This window comes from Pan troglodytes, chromosome 6 (assembly GCF_028858775.2).
Source record: "Pan troglodytes isolate AG18354 chromosome 6, NHGRI_mPanTro3-v2.0_pri, whole genome shotgun sequence".
NCBI lineage: Eukaryota > Metazoa > Chordata > Mammalia > Primates > Hominidae > Pan > Pan troglodytes.
The window spans coordinates 30,045,191-30,071,463 of record NC_072404.2 but is presented as its reverse complement, the minus strand read 5'-3'; the positions used below and the strand labels follow the sequence as shown (position 1 = coordinate 30,071,463).

At 39.9% G+C, this 26,273-nt stretch overlaps 2 long non-coding RNA genes across 4 annotated transcripts in view; one reads left to right on the top strand and one right to left on the bottom strand.

The window, feature by feature from the left end:
- LOC107975734 (uncharacterized) overlaps nt 1-26,273 on the top strand; it is a 190,155-nt gene that overhangs the window by 101,131 nt on the left and 62,751 nt on the right. The window lies entirely within an intron of this gene.
- LOC134810524 (uncharacterized) lies at nt 9,535-12,919 on the bottom strand. The gene is made up of 3 exons (XR_010158811.1): nt 12,787-12,919; nt 12,608-12,676; nt 9,535-10,185 (listed from the first exon to the last, which is right to left on the bottom strand). It is a non-coding gene; the product is annotated as an uncharacterized LOC134810524 (long non-coding RNA).

The following is a 26,273-nucleotide window of genomic DNA, read 5'->3' as shown; positions in this document are numbered from 1 at the left end:
ATTCATACTTATTGACTCAGCAGTTCCATTTTGGGGGGAAATCTAACAGGAAGAAATACAAATGGGAAAATGGAAAATATAGTAATGTGTCCATAAGGATGCTAACTGCAACATTGATTATGTTGACGAAAGAGTAGAAACTAAATATCCACCAAAGGCAAATGAGGGACTAAGTTATAGAATATCCAAGATGTCGAATATTATGCACTCTTTTATAAGAATGAATTAGAACTATAGCTGGAAAATAGCTGTGAAATACTGATAAACATGATATATAGCATGGTCTAATTTGGAGGATAAATCCTATACTTATATTTTATTTAATCATGAAGGAAGAATTTTAACACCCTGTTAACTAAAAGGAGTAGAAATGAATGCAAGCCATATTTGATTTTAGTGTAAAGTGTATTTTTTAAAATTAAATCATAAGGAAGGGCTGGGCACGGTGGCTCACCCCTGTCATCCAGCACTTTGGGAGGCCGAGGAGAGTGGATCACGAGGTCAGGAGATCAAGACCATCCTGGCTAACATGGTGAAAACCCGTCTCTACTAAAAATACAAAAAATTAGCCAGGTGTGGTGGCATGTGCCTGTAGTCCCAGCTACTCGGGAGGCTGAGGCAGGAGAATTGCTTGAACCTGGGAGGCGGAGGTTGCAGTGAGCCGAGATCGCGCCACTGCACTCCAGCCTGGGCAACACAGCGAGACTCTGTCTCAAAGGAAAAAAAAAGGAAAAATAAGTAAGCAACAACCCAACTAAAAAATGGAATTTGATTTAAACAGTTTTTAATTCATAGGCAATCCATAAGACAAAAGATAGACATTTTAGGGAGAGAGTTAGCCAGTGCTTGTACATGACAGTTTCTTTACAAGTGCCTAGATTTCTCCCAGGAGAATGCCATCCAAGCCCCCCTTGTAAAATACCCTGTCTGCCATATTGAGTCCCAGGTCCTATATATTAAGAACAGAAGTGGCGATTTGGATGCAGCTCCTTATACTTCTTTATCCACTGTTACAAAGAGAAAAACACTCAACTACTTTATTGATGGGGAGATAAAGTTCACCTTGAAGCATCATAGACTGCCCTGTAACTAAAGTTTGCATTTGGCATATACATACATATGGAAATTTTATGAGACTGGGGACAAAACAACTCTGGGAAAAGTACCTGAAGTCATTATATTTTGGTGATTTAAAAATAAATTAACAGAGCTTTTCAAAGATATGGGCACTAAAGCCAAATGGAAGATAAAGCTGAAATGAGAAAAAGGTTCATCCCTACCACCGCAGAAGGACTTTCTGCCGAAGTAATTTCCGTTTTCCGGGTGAGTGGGTTTGCATTCTAGCTACACTAATGCAATAGTTCTATGTATGAGTAATTTTAGAGCTCCACTCAGCAATTCCAACTCCACTGATAAAGCCTTCTTGTGGCCAAAATAGTATGTTTACCCTTATCAAAAATGCATTTCCATATGAGAGTAAATTGTGACAAACATAATAAAACATTGCGACTAACAATGCTATAAACAAACCCTGATTCTGCTCATGACGATGAGAGCTTTCAGTAATCACATAGTACATGGTTTAAGTATAATTTTCTGATGGCACAATAGCCCCAAGCAATTTTTTTGTTTGTTGTTTTTAAGGCATGTGATATTATTTAGAAAGTACCCATTGTCTGCAAGTCTAATGTTATAGGAACAGGAAGCCTAATAATTCTTCTCTTTCTTTGAACACATTTCTCATTTATCTTACTGGGGTTTCAAAAGAGCCCAGAAGAGGCGACCCTCCCCTGTGTAATCACATGACTCGGTTTTAAGGTCTGCTGCTTTGGGCACCAATTTGTCACTAGCTCCTGCTTAAATGCCCTGAATAATTTAGATACCTGCGGGTGATGGGAGAGACGGTGAATACTGAATCTTCTTCCCAAGCAAAAATACCCAAGTTTTAAGTTTTAGCTGAGAGCAGAAGTATAATTTCTTCTTTTAGTGACTATGGGGTTGGTTGTGCTATTTGCCTTCCCTTACGTTAACCTAAATTTTGACTGTTTGAGAGCATCCTCAAGTCAAATGAGTTTTATCTTCTAGCAAAAAAAAAAAAAAAAAAAAAAAGAGGTGATTTCTCTTTCTTTAATATTTAGGGAGGGCAGACTGCTCTCCCTTCTCTTGTTACCCATTTTTTCTCTAGGAAGGGTTGATGATATCAGTGGTCTATGTACTCCAGTTCCCTTCTCTGCTTAATGTAAACCTCCCTCTCCTGCTTCCATTCATTGGATGGAAACCTCTATGTCTTGGCATATACCCGGTCATCACTTCACACTACATTTTCTATTGAACCTACCAAATGAGACTTACCATTCTAGGTTAAAAAAAAAAAACTTCTTTTCCATTTAAAATGATTTTTAATACAACCACACTTCACATGAAAAACCTCACAGACTAGCACAATGTCAAGCATTTAGTAGATAATTAATATTTGTTAAATGAAATATTCTTAATCATGAATTTGTCTCATACTTTCAAAGCTTGGGGTGATGTTGCCAGCTGTGAATAAAGATGTGATAGTGTGATACAGATTTACAGGGAGTCGAAGGAACATGTCAATGCTACCATCAGTGGGCAACTTATCAGCACCTGAATCACTTTCCTATGGGACAGAGATCTATTCTATGCAGAAATTGGTCCTTACAGTTTCCAACTAAAGGCAATAGAAAGAAATGTGCATTTAATATCTCCCGCCGGACACGGTGGCTCACGCCCGTAATCCCAGCACTTTGGGAGGCCGAGACGGGTGGATCAAGAGGTCAAGAGATCGAGACCATCCTGACTAACATGGTGAAACCCCGTCTCTACTAAAAATACAAAAAATTAGCTGGGCGTGGTGGCGGGCGCCTGTAGTCCCAGCTACTCGGGAGGCTGAAGCAGGAGAATGGCGTGAACCCAGGAGGCGGAGCTTGCAGTGAGCTGAGATCGCGCCACCGCACTCCAGCCTGGGCGACAGAGCGAAACTCCATCTCAAATAAAAAAAAAAAAAAAAGATAATATCTCCCAATAGATTTTAGGATCGATTCTATCACATGAACTTATCTGAGTATCCAGAAAATAATCAGGCAATAACTGTTCACCTCTAGGAGTGGCTAAAAATATATTCTGTTCATATAGAAAAGATCAGTAATTTCATTTGTTTTATTGTGAGAATAGTTCTACAGATCATGACTGGCTGATAAAGTATTTTTACTGATTAAATCTTGTAATTAGTTACATATGTGCTTGCAAATAGTAACAGGAACAGCAAATAACATTATTTGCATTTACACATATGCTTGCAAATAATAACAGGATCAGCAAGTAACATTATTTGTACTTACCTATATGCTTGCAGATAATCACAGGATCAGCAAGTAACATTATTTGTAAAGGTCCAAGCATGTTACATAATTCAGTGTGAATATCATATTTGACACAATATGAACAAGATAAGTTAGAACAAAATCCAGATGTTTTCTTTTAACTAAAAATGAAAATTGCTGCAGTATTCAAGTTCAAATTTTCTTTTCTTTTCTTTTCTTTTTTTTTTTTGAGATGGAGTCTCGCTCTGTCGCCCAGGCTGGAGTGCAGTGGCGCTATCTCGGCTCACTGCAACCTCCGCCTCCCGGGTTCACGCCATTCTCCTGCCTCACCCTTCCGATTAGCTGGGACTACAGGCGCCCACCACCACGCCCGGCTAATTTTTTTTTTTTTTTTTTTGTATTTTTAGTAGAGAGGGGGTTTCACCGTGTTAGCCAGGATGGTCTCGATCTCCTGACCTCATGATCCGCCCGCCTGGGCCTCCCAAAGTGGTGGGATTACAGGCGTGAGCCACTGCGCTGGGCCTCAAGTTCAAATTTTCAAAATGCTCCAGGAGTTGCACAAACTCTCGGAGTCTTGATTCCTAAATCATAAAAAGAAACTCATGAACTTCCACTGAGCATAGGTTGAACTTTCCTCTTAATATCCTTCCCAATTTAGTCAGACCTTCCTGCACTTCCCAGATGTGCCAAATAGTAGGATTATATGGATTGCCCTTCCCATCTATCTGTCCTTAAAACATAGAGATTTCTGCTTCCTTTATTTTTTAGTTTTTATTTGAGATAATTTGTCACTGAAAATTGCAAAAATATTGCGAAGAATGCTGCAATCCTTTGTAATAGTTTTACAATTTTCAATGATTCTTGAAATTGATTCATCAACACAGATTCTCCGAGTGTTGACAATTTTCAAATTTGCTTTTGTTTCCCTCTCTCTCTCTCTATACATATAATTGTATTTATATGCACATATATGTATATTATATATACATACATTTTTAATAAACATTTGAAACTAAGTTACAGACATGCTTTTCCTTTACTTGTAAATACTTCAAAGTATATTTTTCTAAAGACAAGAACATTCTTTTATACAATCACAGTATAAATTATCAGCATTAGGAAATTATCATTGATTCTACATTATTCTTTCACATACAATACTTACTTAAATTTAGCCATTTTTTCCCCACTAATGTCCCTTATAGAAAAAGGGGGAAAAATCCAGTTCAAGATCAGACATTGCTTTGATGTCATGTCTCTTTAGACTGCTTTAATCCTTCATGAACTGAACGTTTTTGATGTGCACCGGTCAGTTCTTTTGTGGAATGTCTCTTAATTTGAGTGTGTCTGGTGTTTCCTTGTGGTTAGATTTAGACTGTGCATTTTTGGTAGGAAAGCCACGGTAACAATATTGTGTTCTCAGTGCATCCAAGCAGGAGGTACATGAAGTGTCTTTGCCCCATTACTGATGTTAACTTTAATCACCTCTTGCTGGGTGAGGTGTCAGAGCCCTGGCATCAGAAAGTGGTCCACTCGCAGGTTGGTGAGAAGAATTTACAGACAACAGTATAGGTTTGAAAAAGAAAAGTTTTATTAGAAAGGAAAGGAAGAACGCTGCAGAAGAGTGCAGTGAGGCCCTTCAGCGAGACAGGACTGAGCGTGCCTGTCTCAGGGGTATTTTCCTTAGGGGTATTTATGAACCCTAAAGGGGGGCTTAAGGGTAATTTGGACCATGTAAGCCACATAGGTCATAATAATGATGATCATAATAAATCATAATAAATGATGACATTTGTAGACATTGGTGCCTAAGTCAGCAAGGAATGCACGAGGAGTTTCTATATGCTTGCATTCCAGAGATGTATAGAAATTCTAGTTACTTATAAATTTTTGGGAAAGAAACCTGGAACCAGATGCTTGCTTTAGATAATAGGGAAGTCCAGTTACTTCTGATAAAGATTTTTGCCTCTGGGTGTTCTGCTGGATGGCCACCAGGTGATCTTTGCTCTCCTCATTTTCCCCCTGACAAATATCTTGGTTGAATCTTTTCCGCTTTATATTCCTCCATGCTCACGTCTACCTGCTGCCTATTGTGGTCTCAAGAAAGGGAAAATGGCACAGTGAAGAGGGGCATTGGGTCTGTCTGGCTACTTCCTGCTGAAAGGGGGCATAGAGGGGATAAGTTGCATTTTTCCCTTTCTTGTTCTGTGTCATGAAGGGAATGAAAGATCATGAAAAACTTGTTCATGGGGAAAGACCGGATTCCAGCAAGAGGCCCCATGTAAATGGAAGTTGCTGTTGCAGGCCGATATTGGGATTGCCTAGTCATCTGTAGGTGGAATCCTTGTAATCTGGAAGATATAAACTTAATGAGAGTTTTAAAGAGGCAGGATCAAATATTAAAAGAAGAATAATGAGGAATAAAGGTCCAAGGAATGGGAGAAGCCAAGTGATTTCTGGAAACCAGTCAGTAAAGGTTTTGGCATGTTTCGGTTACTTTGGGAAAGTGTGTGTAGCCATTTGGCTTATTTGAACATTAATGTTCAAATTAGTGATACAGGAGCTAGAAAGAAATTATTTAGGCAGATAGTGAGAGCAACAGAGTCCTCAGCAGAATTTCTCTTTTAACAAAAAGCAGCCCCAAAAATAATTTCTGTTCTAACAAAGAGCAACCTGAAAAATCGAGCTGCAGGCATAGATAAGCAAGCTGGAAGCTTGCACGGGTGAATGCTGGCAGCTGTGCCAATAGAAAAGGCTACCTGAGAGCCAGGCACGTTCAACACGGGGGCTCCATTTTCCCTTTTCTTTGTCACCACATGTACAGTAAAGCAGCAGGCAACATGGCACCGGCCAGGTAGAGAATTCATCTGCATAATAAAAAATTGGGGTGGGGGTGGCCAGATTCTTGAATGCTATGCAAATGGCATGCCCGGTCCAACCAATCTTTTGCCCTACGTAAATCAGACACCACCTCCTCAAGCTCATCTGTAAAACTTTCTGCATTTCACCATGGAAGTGGCAACCCACTTCTCCAGGACCCTTCCCTCTGCAGGAGATAACTTGTCTCTTTTTTTCACTTATTAAACCTCCACTCTTAACTTTACTCTTCGTGTGTTCACATCCTTGATTTCCTTGGCATGAGTCAACAAACCTTGGGTATTACCCCAGACAAATGATGCCACTTTAGTTTCCACTTTTCCAGACACATTAATGTAGGTGCAACAGGTTTTGCTGACGACAGCACAGACTCCTCCTTGTTCAGCTAGGAGGTATTCCAGGGCTCATCTATTATCAAAAGCCATTCCTGCTAGTGAGTCCAAAGACTTTTCCAGCACCGATAGACTTGCACCAGTTTTTGCTAAGGCTGTTTCAAGGGAGGAGGTAAGTTCCCATAATATGATTTCATGGTAGCTAAAACCTCCCCAAGAGCTGAGGGTTGCGATACCTCCTTTAGGTATTGTCTGCCAGGTTTTTCTACAGGAAAGTTGTGGCTTTTTCCCTTAGAATTAATAAGTGATTTGTGGGAAGTTATTTTGAGACTACATACATATCCAGTATGTCATCAAATTACCACTCATTGATGATTTTTTTCTTCTTCTTTTAAGTTTTTCCTTGCATCTCACAATGTTTTTTCAAAGTAAACTGACAATACCCTTCTTTTCTTTATATAACACATTTTGCAATGGTTTGGGAAGTTCTATTGAAATTGAATTTTTAAATTTTTATTCATCAAGTGTCTACTTGTGAGAATTTGTTAGAAAAATTTTAAACTCTCTATTCCTCTCTTTATGTGTAGAATTATAGCAGATAATTTTAATGCAGTTAAGCTAGTCCTGTAATTCAGCAAAACTGTTTGAAGACTCGTTGATTAAAATGCACTGCCAGTAAATACATAAGAAGGCATCAATTTGATAAATCTCAAAATGGGCTTCCAGGGAAGAGGTGAAAGTGAGAAAACTTGACATATTTAAATTGAGGTGCACTTTTAAGTGAAGATACATGTGCCTCCAGCAAAACAGCTAGCCAAAGCTCTCAATTTGAAATTAAATGTTGATGACTAATTGCTTTCCACATTCTATTTCCTCAAAGTTGCTAGAGTGAATGTTTCTTTGTTTCACAAATACTTATTTGAATAATAGGGCTTTGTGTTTTATTCTGCATAATCTCTTCATCTCTCAGGATGTTCTTTCCCTGCCTTTAACTCTGGGAATGTAAAATTCATTCATGGGTGGCAAATAGAGAAGAGTTGTAGAAGAAATGATGGAACTCCTACTGGGCTGAAGTATGAAATTATTCACCCAAACCAGAAATACATTATTAATTCAGCTCTGTCGAGATTACCTAAAAACTACTTGTGGCTGTATGTTCGCTAAGGATCCCAGTAGGGTGTCGTTTTAAGAGGCTTTTGCACTCAACAGAATATATCATCTCAATGACTTCAGTGGAAGCTCTTTAATAAGGTGGTCCATTCTTGTAAAGCTCCACTAGATCAGCAAAAAGCACCATATACCTGTAGCATGCTAGCTCCCAACCTTGACTCTACATTGTAACCACCTGGCTCCCATTCTGAGACTCTACTGGTATTGGTCTGAGTCTAATGGCCTGGCATTTAAGGCTTTTAAAAGCTCCCCAGGTCATTCTAATGGGCAGCCAAGGATGGGAACCACTTCTGTAGAAGGTTTTTATTTCCCCCTTAAGGCCTAAGAAATAAAATTCCAGTCTCCCTATTTATGCAGATTTCTGTGAATTACTATACTTTCCAGATCCCCCACTAGTGTATTTCTATACAGAGGGTGAATAAAAAAACAATTTTTCTAAGCTGTTTTGTACACTAGGGGTTGCTAAAAACTTCACAGACTAATGGACTAAAAAATATCTTATTTGGCTTAAGTTTCACCTAAGAGAGTAATGAATTAGAAATATCTTATTCTCCTCATTTAGTTCCACCGTACCTGTCACATCATGACTTCCTCTTCACATTTGTTTCCATCACTATGATGCTTTCAGATATTGGCAGCTAAATGAGCTGGTTCTGGGGTTGTTATAATTATTTTAGTAGTGTTTATCGAGTGCCTCCTAGCTACCAAATGCTTCATGCATAACTTCTAAAATTTTATTTTAAGCAGAAAATCATCAGCTTGAAATAACTAAGAGAAAGCCAGGATTAGAACCTGGGTCTGAGAGGTTCCAACATCATTACTGTGTCTACTGATGAAGACCCTGTAAAAGACATTTTCCCTCTGTTAATTAGTCCAACACACAGCCCATTCCTTCTCTTGGCAATTGTTATTGGCTTAGAGGTGACCATGGATCTCCTGGGAAAAAACTCAGCTATATTCCATGGTTGAAAGATACTTTGATGCTGCCTTTCTCCTGCAAAATATGAGTAAGGAGGCACAGAGCCTTGATTTCTGCTGGCTGCCATTTTATGACATGTGGGAAAAAACAAACAAAAAAACCCGAATTTAAAGGCAATGCTGAGAACAATGGAAAGTTCCAAAAAGTCAGCAGTGGGGCCAACATTATCCATAGGCAGCTGCCTACATAAGTGATTTCATGGGCACTAGAAGGATTTCCCAAAACAACTCCTTTCTGCTCTTAGGTGCCTGGAATTCCCTTAAAGGAGAGACTCTGATTAGGTATTTAAAATGAAGACTTAATATGCAGACAACTTGGAACAAGGTAACTCACTGACTCATATCCAGTGGTTGACACAAGAATATTTTCTGGGAGCAGATTTGGAGGTGAACACACAGAGATGCAGATGGCAGGAAAGAGGTAGAGAAAGAGACGCTGAAAAGGAAGGTGGTGGTTGGCAGGAGGCTGGATGGTTCTAGGACTAGCGCCAGGAGAGGTCATGGAATTTGTTTCCCCAGCAATATATTCTGGCTGAAATGGCTTCCATATCCTCCTGTTTGAACAAATGCAGGTGGCCTAAAGGATTTCTCAGGGATGCTTTTTTTCTTTTTTGGTGTACATTTCTATGAATTTTAACACGTGTATAGATTCATGTGAACACTGCCATAATCAGGATAAAGAACAGCTCCACCACCTCAATAAAGCACCTCATGCTGTATTTTGTGGTCATCACCTTCCCCACCTATAATCCCTGGCAACCTCTGACCTGTCTTCCAGTGCTTTTTTTGAGACCATCAAATAAATAGAATAATACAATCTGTAAATTTTTGAGACTAGCTTCCTTTTACTAAGCATAGTGTTATCCAGGCTGTCATGTGTATCAATAGCTTGTTCCTTTTTACTGCTGAGTACAATTTCATTGTATGTATCGACCACGGCCTATTTATTCATCCATTAGTTGAAGAACATTTGGATGGTGGAAGAGAATATCTTTGTCTTATTCCGAATTAAGGGGCATTCAGTCTTTCAGCATGGAGTAGGATGTTAGCTGTAGGGTTTTTGTAGACACCCTTTACAGAGTTGAGGAAGTTCTCTTTTATTCTTAGTTTGCTGAAAGTTTTTACCATGAATACGTGTTCTAGTTTGCCAAATGCTTTTTCTGCTTAAATTGATATGATCATGTGTTTTCTTCTTCTTCATACTGATAGTTTGACAGATTCCATTGATTCATTTTTGATGAACAAACCTTACATTCTTAGGATAAATTGCCCTTGCCATGGTGTATTGTTCCTTTTAATGTATTGTTGGATTTGAATTTGTTGATGAATGCTGCTGAAATATTTTGTTGATTGTGTTTGTGTCTATGTTCATGAAGGATACTGGTCTGAAATTTTATTGTACTGTCTTTGCCCAGTTTTGGTACCAAGGTAATGCTGGCTTCATAAAATGAGTTGTGAAATGTTCCCTCTTCTTTTGTTTTCTGGAAGAGAATGTGTAGAATTAATGTTATTTCGTCTTTAAATGTTTGATAGAATTTGCCCACCAAACCATCTGGGCCTGGAGATTACTTTTTCAGGAGGTCTTAATCTAAAAATTTATTTGTAGATAAATTATTTATCTTATTTATTTTTTGATAAAAGTACAGATATAGTACTATTCAGGTTATCTACTTCATCAAAGATGAGCTTTGATAGTTTGAGGAATTACCTCGTTAAATCTAAGTTGCCATATTTATATGTGTAGAGTTGCCTGTCGTATTGCTTGCTATCCTTTTAATGTCTGTGGGGCTTGTAATGATTTCCTCTCTTTCATTTATGATCATGGTAATTTGTTTCTTTTTTGTCTCTTTTCTCCTTCTCTCCTTTTTCTAACAGTCTTGCTAAAAACTTACCATTTTTATTGCTCTTTCCAAAAAAAACCAAGCTTTTGTCTCACTAGTTTTGCTTTTCTGTTTTCAACTTCATTTACTTCTGCCATTTATTTTTTTTCTTCTGTTTGCTTAGTTTTATTTTGCTCTTATTTTCTACTTTCTTAAGGAGAAATTTCCATTGTTGATTTGAGACTTTTTTCTTTTCTAATATAAGCATTTAATGGCTTACATTTTCTGCAAAGCACTTATTTCCCGGAGCCCTCAAATTACTCCTCACTGCCTTCTTTCCAAGATTTGTAACTTCATTCAGCAGGAGACACAAGGTGTGGTATGCTTCCTCTGTCTGACCCAGAACTGTCTAGTCTTTGAAAATAAAATTTTTCTAGGAATTTTCTGCCAAAGAAAATTCCTCTATTTCCAAGCACACACACCAGCAAGATAAAAGTATGGCATTTTTCTGGTGGTTTGCCAGAAGTGCATGCTTAAAGCTAATGGCTACCAAGATAAACTTTTTTTCATGATTGGTGCTTAGCTTTTGAACAATTTATTATTATTATTATTAATTATTCCTCCAAACTTCTGTTATAGAGGATATACTGTTAACCTCTCTTTAGAGAAGAAAGCCAATGCCCTCACAAGAGACATCTTTTGGATGGAGTGTCTAAAGGCTCAGTCAAGCCCCCAGTTCAAATGGCACAGGAGAAAAAAAATTGATCCCCCGTAGACATTCTTATGGCCTACCTAGTTTGTTCTCTAATCCATTTGGCTTGACCTAGAAGTAGCAAGTTAGTTCCAATGAATTGAGATAGGGAATCTCACTGCACTATTTGTCTTCCAGTGTTTGTAAAGGAAAAAAGTCAGGGAATGAGCCAGGATTATGCTTTGGAATCCCGAGGCCACTGGTTATTGCTCTTTATTCTCCTTCGTCAATGATACAAGGATACCTTGTAATCACTCTGTCTCCACCCCAGCCACATATGTTTTAATATTTAGTATTTGCATTGGCTAGGAAAGCATCATTTCTACTGCTAATCTATCTGTGTAGTCATGGTCAAGATTTTCTTTGTTAATTCATATAGAAATCAATATAGGCTGGTGCAGTGGCTCATGCTTGTAATCCCAGAACTTTGGGAGGTAGAGGCAGGTGGATCACTTGAGCTCAGGAGTTTGAGACCAGCCTGGGCAACATGGTAAAACCCTGTCTCTACTAAAAATATAAAAATTAGCTGGGCATGGTGGCTCATGCCTGTGGTCCCAGTTACTCGGGAGGCTGAGGTGGGAGGATCTCTTGAGCCAAGGAGATAGAAGCTGCAATAAGCTGCGATCACGCCACTGCACTCCAGCCTGGGCAATAGAATGAGACCCTGTCTCAAAAAAAAATTTTATAAACAGTGCACAATCACTCAGATGAATGTGTGAGGCCCCACCTTATATACATCAGCCCCTGAAATCCCACATTTTGTCACAATGGTATAGGCTGAGTCTTTCCATTAGTGAAGACAGACTACAAGAACCCCCTTCAAAAGCAGAAATCAAGATATTTTCCCATCATTATTGCAACTCCATAATTTGATCTTTGGTTGTAATAATAAGAGTTGAGCTTTGAGGCTGCTTTCTGAACATTTGGATAAGCAAATTAAAATAAACCTAGCAACTGGACAGCTATTTTCTGCCACTGAGCAGCTTATAGAGGATCACCATATGTGTTTTATACCTAGAATATCAATTTTTAAAAAATTTAACCCAGAAAAAAATTTGAACCCAGAAAAAATGAATTAAGCCCTAAAATGATTCTCAACCTCATCCAAATTTTCTTGGATGATTTATGAGAATCCCGTGAAATCCTAGAGCATCTTCACTACAACCGCCAATCATATTTGGGCAACAGATGTGCAGAAGTGACAGTTAGTAGAGAATTCTGGTTAACAGAATGTCAGCTATTCAAGAGTTCACTTAGGCACCAGGAAGAATTTATTTAAATATTGACATGGATGACAACCCCTTCATCTGAAATACACATGAACTCACTGACCTGCCTGAAACTCCTCTGCTGTGCCTGTAGTCATCTCCCGGCAGCATCTTGGCCACAGATTGTCACCATCTGGATCATAATACAGGAAAAACATGATGCTTAGTAAAACTGAGATGAAGGTGATATCAGGAGCTGTCAGCATCATAATATCTACGTACTGGGAAGAGACGTGAACTTGCCTTTTGCAAAGAAGTTCTGATTTCCTCAGCAATGAGTCCAGGCTTCCTGTACCAATTGCTCAGACAGCATCATGTTTTCTTGTTTTCTTGTGACTTGCTGAGAGCCTGAGGTATCTTGAATTTTATTTATCTCCTAAATCATAGAAGGAAGTAGAGAAGTCTGTAATTACTAGTACCTCATATTCACCGGAATCCTGGTGAGGGGACCCCACCATGCCTTTTCATCGGCCACAGCATTCCCTGCTTAGATGTTTTCCAGCCTTTTCTTTTCCTGTGACCATAGGTTTTTCTGTTACAGCATGATATACTAGATCTGACCGGGCTCCTACTAGTCCCATGGGCAAGCCAAAGGTTCTTCTCTTCCCGTTGGAGGTTCTAATTCTACTGACTCTCTCCTCTCTGGCTCCCTTCACCTTGGGAAAAAAACACACATGAACCAAGACAGCTTCCACGTCATTAAGTTACATGTGATTGGTAACCAAAAATTTACCAATCACAGATAGGCTAATTAGTTTATGGAAACACAGGTTGAGTCAAGACAGGCCGTATGTAATTTTCTATGTAGATGTGTGTAGTTATTCCTTGTATCTTTTCCTAAGCACCCTCTTCCTGCTTGGGATGTAAGATCCAGCCTGTGCGGCTGTTACAGGTCTTTCAGCCAAAATTCCTTGGCACAGGTTTTGATGGTCAGTTTTATTGATTCAGAAACTTAATTTTTTTTTTACTTCAGTGTATATTCATGTCTGGAAGAGGGACTCACTTAAGCTAAACTAACAATAGATTTATAAACTAGATTATCTATGCATTATTAATTTATAGGCAGATTCAGATGTAGCTAAAAAGCCACATCTGATAACCAGTAAGTGGCAATCCCTAAACTAAGGTTTAGACTTATTGGAGAAAGGCTGAGATGGAGCAGAAGGTTATTTGATGATGTGCTATCTGAATAATCAAAATGAGATGACCCTAAGACAGTGGTTTCAACCAGGGGTGGTTTTGGCTCCAAGGAGGCATTTGGCAATGTCTGGAGACATTTTTGATTGTCACAGTTGGAAAGGAGGGTGCTATTGGCATCTGCTGGGTAGAGGCCAGGGACACTGCTCAACATCCTCTGATGCACAGCACAGGCCCCTGCAAAAAAGAATTATTCACTCCAACTATGAATAGCGCTGAGGTTGAGAAATGCTGCCTTAAAAGAGAGCTCTACCTGGGCCTTAGACTTCTTTTGTCATTTTCTCCTTCTCTGCATGGAGGCGAAACACAGCAAAGCATAACAAACAAAACTCCTCAATAAATCAAATCAAATCATTAACTTCCCTATGGAGCCAACAAAATGCTAGCTATTAAATGTCCCAGTTGTTCCACAGAATTAGCTGTGAATGCTTTCTGGCACATTTATTCCTCCTCTGAGTGAGAGGTGACAGCATCATTTAAGAATATGTATTTCTTTTCAGGCATCGTATGCATGAGAGGAGGAAACATGCTGGGAGGAAAAATCTTGGGGTTCTGATCAAGTCACAAAAGGGCAAAAAGCACACACTCCAGGCTGGGTGAATGCACAGAGAACTGTCCACAAGGAAAGATTAAATAATTACTGTTAAATAGCTCATCAAAGCTTTGGGGGTGGGGGTAAAAAGATAAGCTTCTTTAAGGAGAGTCCTGCTGCAAACAAGAAATGCAAGCTTCTCCTGAAAGCTTTTGGATTGGGGTGAGTAGGGAGGGGTTAGGATAGAGGTCAGGGCCTGGGGAGTTAGAGCTGCAGGTTGGGGAGACAGCCGGAGAGCCATGGTGAGAACAGGAGGAGGATTTTCTGGATTCGGGGTGGTGGAGGAGCTGGAGCTGACATAGGCCCCTGCCCTTTGGATATTACTGTGGTCCTGCCAGTGACCTCCCCCAACAGGGCCATACCCCAAGGTTTCAAGTCCTTTGTAAGAGTCAGGCAAGTTGATCCCAAATGATACAACGCAGCAAAGCAGCATTGGCTCCCCAGGCATCATGACCAGACCCAGAGGAGACACATGGAGAAACAGGGGTTGCCCCAGGGCAGGCAATGCTGACGTTAGTAGAAAGCTGGAGGTCTGGGGCTGCAGGCAGGCACAGAGCTGGGTGGCTTCAGATGATACTCGGGCCTGCCAGTGGGAGGCTGTGGGACTCTGAGCCCCATCTCCATTTCTGTAAAATGAGGAAGTTAGATTAAATCACAGAACAGATTTTTCCCTACTCTGAAGTGTCTGGTTTTATCATTCATATCTACCGCATACTGTTCATCAGCTGGTGCCTACACTTTTAACCTCAACTTCCTTTCACTAGCTTTGCTCTGTCCTCAAGTTAATGGTTAAATCTGAAAAACATTTTTTTAAATCCAAAGGTAATTGTTTTGAAAAAATAATAATACAGTTTTGAGGGGGCCTTTGTCTGGGTTTGGCCTCCCCCAGAACCCAAGCTGGAGATAAGGATTGAATATAAGCACTTTTCTTGTGAGATGATCCCTGGAAACACCGGTAGATATAGGGAAGTGAGACAGGGAAGGGACAGGAAGAAAATGAAGCATGTTTTGTGCAGTCAGGCCATGCTGGAGCTCATCTGCTCTGAGGCCACAAACTCCTTTTTACAGGCTGAAATGTCCCTGGGCAGAGAGTCACAAGTGTTCATGGTTAGCAGTCTTTGGTGTATAGAGGTGAGTGCCACATGATATGGATGACTGGTTCATAGCATCTGCTGCTAGGCCTGCAGGCAGGAGTGAGTTGGGAGCCCAGTGGCTGTGTTCTCATGTACAGTGTAGCTTGGCCTTGAGACTGAAATGAAAGGCAGCTTATCTCAGAGCTATAGGCTGCTCTTGGGGTCACGGAGATCGGGACTGAGAAAGCTAACCCCAAAAGAAGGCAAGGAAGAGCAAGAGCTCCCAGGGGAATGAGGCCAGAGGGTGTGAGGCAGCACTCTCTATGTGCAGGTGGCAGGTGGACTTAGGGTGAGCAAGAGCAGCAGAAGCTTCACCTCTAGACTTCCCTGAAGCAGTGGGAGGGTAAACTCCACCTAGGAGAAATTTCTCATTGATGTGTCCTGGCCAGAAGATGGGAAGTGAAGGTCTTTCTCTTACAAAGAGCAATGCAAGTAAACAATTCAGAGGTGTTCAAGGCAGTTTAGTTACCTTTAGTCTGCAGCCCCCAAAGCCCTGAGGGCATTGGATTATTGAATGAGGTCTGAGAATTCACACAGACCCTAAGCATTGTCCTATATATTGAATAAATGTAATGCCTGGCACTTATATGTACTATAATATTTCAAATACAAATTCTTTTAAAAGTATGACTGATTATACAATAATCTTTAGTCATGTATTTTTTAAATTAATGAATAACAATACATGCATACATGGGGTTATAAAATTATTATGACTTTTAGAAGAAACTGCAGTTATGGAACTTTACACGCATATCATTTCATCTGACCCTCACAAAAACCCTCTGAGGCAAGCACTGTAGTATCTCCATTTTGCAGAGGTTAACTAAGGCTCAGAGAAGTTAGATGACTTACCTGAAGTCACAAAGCTAGAAATTGGAGAATCCAACTTAAGACCTGTTGTGCTGCCTCTGCACTGCACACTTCCAGTGTAAATTCATGTACAAATAAGTACACATGTACAAAATAATCTAAAAGAACAAGATAATCAAAATAACCAAAAAACTAAGAGTTGAACTACCATTCGGCCCAGCAATCCAATTATTGGATATACACTCTCAGGAAAATGAATCATTCTACCAAAAGGACACATGAACCCGTATGTTCATTGCAATGCTACTCACAATAGCAAAAACATGGAATCAACCCAGGTGCCCATCAACAGTGGCCTTGGTATTTAAAATGTGGTACATATATACCATGGAATACTATGTAGCCATAAAGAAGAATGAAATCACATCTTACGCCACAATATGGATGCAGCTGGAGGCCATTTTCCTAAGTAAACTAATACACAAACAGAAAACCAAATACCATGTGTTCTCACTTATAAGTGAGAGCTAAACATTGGGTACACATGTACCTAATGATGGGAACAATAGACAAGGGGGACTACTATAGAAAGGTGGGGCAAAGACTGAAAGACTACCTATTGGGTACCATGCTCACTATGTTGATTATGGGCTCAATCATACCCCAAACCTTAGCATCACGCAATATACCTTCGTAACAAACCTGCACATGTACCCTCTAATCTTAAAACAAAAGTTGAAAAAGAAAAAAAAGCCACAAAGTTTTAAACGTGTCTTTAAAGGATTTTAAAGGAATCTCTTAAGTGAATCAGGAAAATGGAATTAATGCAGTGATTCTCAACTGGGGGCAATTTTGTCTTCAGGGGACATTTGGCCACGTGTGGAGATATTTTTGTTGTTGTCACAACTGAGGGATGCTACTGGCATTCAGTGAATAGAGATCAGGGATGCTGCTAAATGTCCTACCAGGCACAGGACAGTCCCCCACGACAAAGAATTATCTAGCCAAAATGTCAACAGCACCAATTTTGGTTTGATTCTGTAAGTGGAACTCCTAAAGGCCAGGCCAGAGCACCTGAGCCTTTCTGTTACTCTGACTCCCTTATTTGGGTAAAACCAAAAGAAGGCCCCGATGCCCTGGCTGTGCTCATGGAGCACATCAGGCACTCTCCCTGTGTGCTGTCTTCCGGCCCTGGACGTGGCTTCTACACCAAGAACAAGCTGCTTTCATCAGTGTCCTTTTGGGTAATATATTTTTAAAATGTTTACCAAGTAACTGGAAGGTAAAAAATTAGAGAATAATTGAGAAAATATCCGTCCATGTCCATTTGTTCTTGGAAATCATGACCAGCATTACAGCCACAAAGAGCAAGGTTGGCGTTCCAAGTACCAGTATATAATGAGGGACAGGAAGCACCTACCTCACTGGCCACTGCATGTTGCTCTGTACATTGTGCTTGCCAAAACCAGGTCTGTCATCATTATCCTGTTAGATACTGTGGTATGGGTCTTGCCCCTAAAAGCTGTAGTCTCACCATTTCAACTCCTTAAAATCATCTTATCGACATATACTTTAATGCCCACTTCACTTATGGCATCATATTGGAGGGTTTGGTTTTTTCTCTAATTGATGCTTATTAATTTTCAAAGTTCTGGCAGGAAATATCATATTAGTAAGAACTGAGCCAAATCTATTACCTTGAAAAATCATCCATCTTTTCACTCATTAATTCATTCCCTATTCATTGAGCCCTTTACTACACTAAGTAGGATTGCTGGGTCCTATAGTATACACACATCAGGTTCTGTGTAAGCTTACAATTACAAAAACAAAGACAGCAGCTCACCATCTAGCTAGCTGAGATAGAATTACTTTTAACACTGCTGACTGGGAGTGGTGGCCTGTAATCCCAGCACTTTGGGAGGCTGAGGTGGGCGGATCACCTGAGGTCAAGAATTCGAGACCAGCCTGGCCAACATTGTGAAACCCCATCTCTACCCAAAATACAAAAAATTAGCTGGGCGTGGTGGCAGCCACCTGTAATCCCAGCTACTCAGGAGGCTGAGGCAGGAGAATAGCTTGCATCTGGGAGGTGGAGGTTGCAGTGAGCCGAGTTCACATCATTGCACTCTAGCCTGGGTGAACAACAACAACAACAACAACAACAACAACAAAAAGGAAAAGAAGAAAAAGCTGCCACATAACTTATGATTTAGCAATTGCATTTTTCAGGGGCTAGCTAAAGAAATGTCCACACATATGTGGAAAGATGCAGCTACAAATGTTTACTGTAGTATGATTGGGCTAAAAAAAATGGAAACAACCCAAATATTCATCAATATAATAATTGCTAAATAAAATGTGGTATATGCACACTACGCAATTTTATATAGCTGTTAATAGAAAGGATCTACTTCCATAGGTAAAAATACAGACAGGTCTCTAGGACACAGAGTCTTGGAGAGAAGGACCCTAGAGATACACACCAAACTCATAGCAGTAGTTACCCCTAGACACGTGGGAGGAGAGGGAACATGAATGAAGAATTGTGGTCAAAAAAGAGGTTAACCTTTTTTCCCCCAATATCATTTATTGAAGAGCCATCCTTTCTCCATTGTGTGTTCTTGGCACCCTGTTGACGTTCAGTTGGCTGTAAATGTGTGGATTTATTTCTGGTCTGTTCATTCTGTTCCACTGGTCCATATGTCTGTTTTTATGCCAGTACCATACTGTTTTGATTACTGTAGCTTTGCAATATATTTTGAAATCAGGAAGTGTGATGCCTCTAGCTTTGTTCTTCTTGCTCAAGATTATTTGGCTATTTGGGGACTTTTATGGTTTCATATGAATTTTAGGATTACTTTTTCTATTTCTATGAAAAATCCCATTCGAATTTTGATAGGATTTACATTGAAACTGTAGATTGCTTTGGGTAGTGATATAGTTTGGATATATGTCCCCTCCAAATTTCAAATTTCATGCTGAAATTGGATCTCTAATGTTGGAGGTGGGGCCTGGTGAGAGGTGTTTTGGTCATGGGGGGTGGATCTCTCATGACTAGCCTGGTGCTGTCCTTGGGGTAATGAGTGACTTCTCACTCCGTTAGTTCCTGTGAGATCTTGTTGTTAAAAAGACACTGGCACTTCCTTCTCTCTCACTCCCTCTCTTGTCACGTCATATGCTGACTCCCCTTCCCCTTCTGCTATGATTGGAAGCTTCTTGAGGTCCTCACCAGAAGCAGATGTTGGTGCCATGCTTCTAGTACAGCCTGCAGAACCATGAGCCAAATAAATCTCTTTTGTTTATAAATTATCCAGCTTCAGGTATTTATTTATAGGAATTCAAGCAGACTAAGGCAGGTAGTTTGACATTTTAAAAATATTAATTCTGGCAATCCATAAATACAGGATATCTTTCCATTTATTTGGTCTCCTTCAATTTCTCTCATCAATGTTTTATAGGTTTCAGTGTACAGATCCTTCACGTCCTTGGTTAAGTTTACTCTAGGTATTTTTTTTTTCTTTTTGATGCTACTATAAATGAGATTGTTTGCTTAATCTTTTCTGGATAGTTCATTGTTAGTGTATATAAATGTAACTGCTTACAAAAATTACATTTGTGTTGATTTTGTGTCCTGCAACCTTATGAATATTTTCATTTTTAAAGAAGATAGTCTGTGTCGCTTATGCATTTTGCATTTAAAACTAGTAAAAACCACAAATCATTGCAAATATAAGGCAAAGCAGTAGTATAAAGAAGGGAAAGCTCTGCTCTACTTGGGAGTGTTAAGGAAGACTTCAGAGAAAAAGAAGTCTATGAATTGGGATTTTAAAAGGCTAGTAGGAGTCTGACAGGCTGAGATGGAAGACAGCGGCATTATTACAAACTAGGGCAGCAGCAAAGATACAGAGATGCAACCACACTTTGGGCATTTCCACATAACTGGCCCATTCAGTGGAGAGGAATGGATTGGGGCAGAGGAGTGTGACACTGAGGGAGGCATATACATCTGGGAGTAAGACTGCACTGGAAACAGTGATTTTTTATATATATCTTGCTCAGGAGTTTTTGAGCTTACTCCTGTAAGCAATGGAAAGCCTGCAAATGAGAGGTGACATAACCAGATGTTGAATTTGGAAAGAAAGAGTGATTTTTCTGTCCTGAGGCTGCAGAGGACAGATGTGCTCATTACCCAGCCAATTTATAGCATCACAGCAGACTATCACATGTCTATATTGGTGTTCCTTACATTGCCTAGCATATATGGATTATTATTCTTATAAAGGTTTCCAAGCATAAAGGAAAATGTGAAGTATTTTTGTTATTAAAAGTAATGGCAAAAACCACAGTTGCTTTTGCACCAACCTAATAATAAAACATATGCCTAATATACAGATTTCAGTAATTTTTAATTAAAATGATACCACACATATGGAAGAGTGCGCAAATCTTAAGAGTAAGCTTGATGCGTATTCACAAAGCAAACACACCTAATAAACCACAATAGAAATGAAGATGTGAAACATTACCAGCATTACAGAAGGCTCTTTCATGACCCTCCTAGAAATCACACTCCCAAAAAGTAACCACTATTCCAGCTTCCTCTGGAGTTGATATTTGAGTATAACATGAGGTAAGAATTAAGATTTTTTCACTGATATTGCTATGGAATTGGTCCAGCTCCAGTTATTGAAAAGACTGTCACCACTCCCAACCCCTGCACGTCAGTGTCATCTGTGTTGTAGAGCAGGTGACTCTGTGTGTATAAGTCAGTTTCTGGACTCTACTTGGTTCCATTGTCTATTTGTATATCCTTGTGCCAATGCTTTACTGTTGTAATATGTGTGACTTTATAGTAATTCTTGATAGCATTGTGAGTTATTCAACTCTGTTTTTCAATTTTAGCAGTGCTTAGCAAGAGAAACAAGTTTGACCAATAAATAAATAAATAAATAAATAAAAATTATCAGTGCTATTCTCAACCTATTGCATTTCTGTGGAAATTTTAAAATCAGATTGTGAGCTGCCCCAAAATGCTACCCAAAGTTTTATTTGGATTGCATTGAATTTATGGATCAATTTGGATGGCAATTGGTATCTCTATAATTTTAAGTCTTCTAATCCATGAACTTTGTACATGACCACAACTATTTTAGGACTTCTTAAACTTCTCTCAGTAACCATTTGGTAGTTTTCTGTTTAAGAGATCCTTTGTTAGATTTGTTTCTATGTTTTATTTTTTATGCTAATGTAAATGCTATCATATTTCCATTTTTATTTTATAATTGCTTGCTGCTAGTATATAGAAATGCAGTTAATTTTTACATTTTACCTTTAAACCATTTTGGCTAAATATGTGTATTACTCCTAATAGATTATCTGAACATAATCAGGTTGTGTGCAAATACTGACAGACATTTATTATTTTCAATTTTTATATCCTTTATTTTTTCATGCCTTATTATACTGCATAATACCACTAATACAATGTTAAATAGAAATGATGATAATGGACATCCTTGTTCTGTTCTGATCTCATAGTGAAAATCTTCAGTATTTCAACATTTAGTATATTGGCTGTAGGATTTTTGTACTATACTAAGGAAGTTTCCATTTCATCTTAGTTTGAAGTTTTTATTTTGAGCGAATGTTGAGTATTATAAAATACTTTTGAGGCATTTGTTGAAATGATCATATGATTTTTCTCTTTCATTCTATTAATAGTAGAATTTGCTTGTCTAGGTCTCAGTTTCTCCCATCTGTAAAATGAGTAGATTGGGTCAGATGATCTGAGTTCTTCCTCTAATATTTCAGGGTGCATGAATTTTCGCTGTCATTAAAACATTCCGTGGTACCACCAGGGTTCTTCTTGGACTGGCCTTCAGAGAAGTTTCCCTAGAGTTTTCTAGAGTGACCTCCAGGAGGTCAGAGACTTGAAGCACTATCAACTTCCGAGCACCTGCAGATATGTTATGAGCAAATCTCTACCCATCTTATTGGCCCACTTTGACCCTTTCAATGGAGAAGAGAAATGACCAACTAGAAGGCCTAATCCGAGTCCCCTAGTGTAGGTACTTCCAACCAGTCTGATTCCATCTCAACTCAAGGCTGGAAGGATGAGGAGTCCTGAAGTGGGAGCTCAACACCTTGTTCTGTGAGGAGAAAAGAAGAAATTCTTTTTTGTTGTTTTTTTGTGGTGGTTTGTTTTTTTAATTTTTATTTTAGGTTCCAAGGTACATGTGCAGGAAGTGCAGGTTGGTTATATAAGTAAACATGTGCCATAGTGGTTTGTTGCATCTATCAACTCATCACCTAAGTATTCAGCCCCGCATGCATCAGCTATTTTTCCTAATGCTCTCCCTCCCCACACCCTACCCCTTGACAGGCCCCTGTGTGTGATGTTCCCCTCCCTCTATCCATGCATTCTCATTGTTCAGCTCCCACTTAGAAGTGAGTACATGCGATGTTTGGTTTTCTGTTCCTGTGTTAGTTTGCTGAGGATAACGGCTTTGAGCTCCATCCATGTCCCTGCAAAGGACATGATCTCGTTCCTTTTTATGACTGCAGAGTATTCCATGGTGTACATGTACCACATTTTCTTTATCCAGTCTATCATTGATGGGCATTTGGGTTGATTCCATGACTTTCCTATTGTGAATAGAGCTACAGTGAACATACATGTGCATGTATCTTTGTAACAGAATGATTTATATTCCTTTGAGTATATATCCAGTAATGGGATTGCTGGGTCAAATGGTATTTCTGGTTCTAGATCTTTGAGGAATCACCACCCTGTCTTCCACAATGGTTGAACTAATTTACATTACCACCAACAGTGTAAAAGCATTCCTGTCTCTCTGCAACCTTGCCAACATCTGTTATTTCTTGACAAAAAGAAGAAACTCTTAAAGATGAGAACCTTAATGAAGAAGACTTGAGAGAAGGGTGAGTTTAAGAGTTAATGTATTGGAACTAGGTAGAGGTAGCAATTGTACAACACTGTAAATGCACTAATGGCCAGTGGATTATACACTTTATAATAGTTAAAATGGTGGTGGGGTGGTGGGGAAGTCCAGTACACAGCACTTAAATGCTGTCTGCAAAAATAATGTTAATTCTGATGTTCTCCATTCATGCTCCAGTAAACTTTTGAAAAAAGAGATTAGACTTGGGCTTTAGAGTCAAATTAAGTCCAAAGTGTGAAAACTTTAAGTAGACAGTTTGGGATCAATGCAAGGAACACTGTTTCACCAGTCTGAAATGTCCAAAGATGAAACAGGCTGTCTTGGGGTCAGTGAGTTGCACGTTGGTGGATTCAAACTCAATGCACTTGGAATTGAGAATTGGCTGGTGGGCTGAGGTGACTCTAAGGCTTTGCTAACTCCAACTCTGACTCATGCTCCTTCTCATTTGAAAGTCGTCCAGGCCTTTCACCTTCCTCATAAATAGTTTCTTTAAAGCCAGGTGCGGTGGCTCACGCCTGTAATCCCAGCACTTTAGGAGGCCAAGGCAGGTAGATCACGAGGTCAGGAGATCGAGACCATCCTGGCTAACACAGTGAAACCCTGTCTCTACTAAAATTACAAAAAATTAGCCCGGTGTGGTGGTGGGCGTCTGTAGTCGCAGCTACTTGGGAGGCTGAGGCAGGAGAATGGCGTGAACCTGGGAGGCGGAGCTTGCAGTGAGCTGAGATTGGGCTACTGCACTCCAGCCTGGGCGACAGAGCGAGACTCCCTCTCAAAAAAAAAAAAAAAAAAAGTTTCTTTAAATAGATAAGAGTTCATTGCAGAGTCAGGAAATCTAACTATTTAAAGGGTGTTGCCATTAGATGACAGTGAGTCCAACTTCCCAAGGGTTAGAAGGTTTTGGGTCATTTCTCTGTTGTAAGAGTATTATAAGCCTAGTTTGAAAATAGTATCAGAAATAGCAAATGGAACAATTATTTTCAATAAGAATGATGATTGCTATGTATTCCAGTTGTTTTTTTGCTGCAAACAGCCCCCAATTTAGTATAAAATGGAAACCATGAATTCTGTGGGTCAGGAATTCAGGAAAGGCATGACAGAGATGGTTTGCTCCTGTTCCATGATGTCTGGGGCCTCGGCTGAAGACTTGGTGGTCTGGGGGTGACTCCAAGGCTGGGGGCTGGAATCATCTGGAGGCTGCTTTATGCACATGTCTGGGGCCTGGGCAGGGGCTTGGCAGGAGTGCCTACAGATGGGTTCTCCATGTGGCCTGGGCTTCCTCACCCAGTGGGATCTTCAGGGTAATTGGGTTCCAAAAGTCAGTGTCACAGCAGAAAGGGAGGAAGCTGCATCTCTTCTTGTGACAGGTCTCAGATGTCACACAGCATTACTCAGGCTGCGTTCTACTGGTTACGTGTGAGTCGCAAGCTCACTCAGATTCAAGGGGGAGGAGACCTGAACCTCTTCCCTTCCAGGAGCATGTGGGATGGGAGAGATTTTCACAACTACCTCTGGAGGCTAGAATCGGCCACGCTGTTGACATCTTTCTATAATATCATCAACAAGTCCTTCATATCGCCCAAAACTCTACCTTCTCTTCTTCCCACCATTCTGAAACCACGTGCCTTCCTGCCCTCCTTATTACAGACAGAAGGGGTTTGCAAGTTATTTCCCTTTTCTTTTTTTTTTCTATCATCCCTTTAACTAATTTCACCACAAGGCACCTTACTATTTTATCTTCTTTTGTATTACTTCCATTTCTCCTCCTCTCTCTTTGTTCCATTTATGAGTGAAGGGGAAAAACTCTCAAGTCTTAAACAGAATGATAAAGATCTGCTAGAGACACATGAAGGAAAAGAAAGCTGGATGTTTCGACATTTGCTTAGACAGAATGAGGAACCAGAGCCATGGAAGTCCTTCAAAGTGATAAGGAGGCCTTTTTTAGAATCCCCCAAGTCCTTCTCTGCCTTTCTAGGTATGCCAGATTTCCCTCAAGAATAAGGTTTTAACATACATGAAAAACTTGATTTTATCATATTTTATTTCAGTTATATTACAGCTTAAATAAGCTTTTGTGGTTTGGCCTGGGAATGTAGTATGTATTCCAAGTTTTTAACTAGTGACTAACAAGTGAGCTTAAAAACCCCAAGGACCTTGTAAGCTGGAGGTGGCCTGTGTAATGCTTCTGAGGCTCCTAGCCTTAGATTGCAATTTACTACTTGCTCAAGCACCTTGGCCAGCTGGAATCCAGGACAAGGGAGGCAATCCTGAGATCAGACAAGCCAGCTGCACTCTGCTAAGTGCTGTGCACAGCCAAGGTCTCAGAGCTGTCTTCTGTCTCCACAGCCCCTGCGCTTTCTAGTCCACTGACTGACCTTGTGGCCTGGGGCTGCAGGGGAAACTGAAAAGGTAGATGTTCCATCTTGTCGCCCTGCCCTAATGATATTTCACTTTTCAAAGCCCATTCTGGAACAAACTACAAATCCCATCAGAATTCTGAGCGTTCATGTTCTGATTAGGGGCTAAAGAGGGTAGACTTCGTATTACTAAATCCAAAGGAAACTGCACTTCAACCAGGTTCACCCAGAAGCAGCAAAATGATTGACTTGGGGGAAGGTTAAAGTGTGGAATAAATCCCATGATAGGAACTTGCAAGTACTTGCTCAGTTAAACATAGCGGTTATTGGACCTAACCTGAAGGCAACTCTGACTCTCACTGTCAAGTTTACCCATTCATGGAAAAGTGGCACAGCTCTTGTAAGAAGAAAACAATTGTACTTGGCATATTACCACAGGAAACTCTCTCTCATTTTCCAATGCAATGAAAGTATGGAATCATCAGATATATTTCTTCAAGAAATACACAGGGTCTTGAAATTTTCCTTGTAGGGGTACAAGGAAAAATAGAAACAATATTAAAATCTTCTTCAACAGGCCGGGCGTGGTGGCTCACGCCTGTAATCCCAGCACTTTGGGAGTCCGAGGTGGGCGGATCACAAGGTCAGGAGATCGAGACCATCCTGGCTAACA